This window comes from Salmo trutta, unplaced genomic scaffold (assembly GCF_901001165.1).
Source record: "Salmo trutta unplaced genomic scaffold, fSalTru1.1, whole genome shotgun sequence".
NCBI lineage: Eukaryota > Metazoa > Chordata > Actinopteri > Salmoniformes > Salmonidae > Salmo > Salmo trutta.
The window spans coordinates 6,856,802-6,857,981 of record NW_021822911.1 but is presented as its reverse complement, the minus strand read 5'-3'; positions in this window follow the sequence as shown (position 1 = coordinate 6,857,981).

The window sequence follows — 1,180 nt, the reverse complement described above, 5'->3', positions numbered from 1 at the left end:
ATATAATATATATTGAATCCTTTATAGGAGGTTAGCCTGTCTGAGTATACAGTATATATATTTAGAATGTAGAACCCTTTATAGGGCTCTTTGATCAGAACTCTAGAGGTTCTTCTTCTCTGAATTGATCTTCATTATATCCAAACACACTGGTGGTCAGGGAGGCATCTCTTTGTTTGAACGATGGCCCACGTCAACTCTGGCTGACTTTTTTTACAATACAATGAATTACAATGCAATACAATACAATACAATACATTACAATACAATACATTACAATACAATACAATACATTACAATACAATACAATACATTACAATACAATACAATACAATACAACTTTGTCCATTAGTTACAGCAAACAACCAACATGTCTCTTCTGCTTCGTTCTTAACCCCCCCCCATATAACCATAAGAGTCAATTCTCTTTATTGTCAGCACTTCTACAACCAATTTTCTACTCTGAGACGCTTTGTGGATATGGGCCCAGATTTCAAAATGTTGTTATAAAAAAACTTTGAACGTTTGTTTAACATAATAATAAAAAATGGATATTACTAATGTAACCCACTGTAAAGACTGGGTTTAGTTGATTTGTGCCACTGTTCTGGAACTTCCCGTACAGAACTGTCCGTGTCCACGTCCGGTGTGGCGCCAAGCGGTTACGCACAGAGTGGGCTGAGGTGATCTTGGGGAATAACAACTGAGTTTGTTACAGTGTTGAAACGCTGAAGTTTATTGTTCAATTAGCTTTTTGCTTTACGGTCAGGGACAGTATGAGTGTAGTCAGATCCTTTTCACTCTCTATCCTTGTTTCATTTTGTGGTTCACCGGATTCGTCATCATCCTCGAGATGAAGTACAGAACAACCTGTTACCTAGCCAAGCTAGTCGGTACAGCTAGGTAAGCTAGCTAGCTACTCTACCAGCAGCATCCTAGTTAACCTAGCTAGTCGGTACAGCTAGGTAAGCTAGCTAGCTACTCTACCAGCAGCAACCCTAGTTATCCTAGCTAGTCGGTACAGCTAGGTAAGCTAGCTAGCTACTCTACCAGCAGCATCCTAGTTATCCTAGCTAGTTGGTACAGCTAGGTAAGCTAACTAGCTACTCTACCAGCAGCATCCTAGTTAACCTAGCTAGTCGGTACAGCTAGGTAAGCTAGCCTAGCTACTCTACCAGCA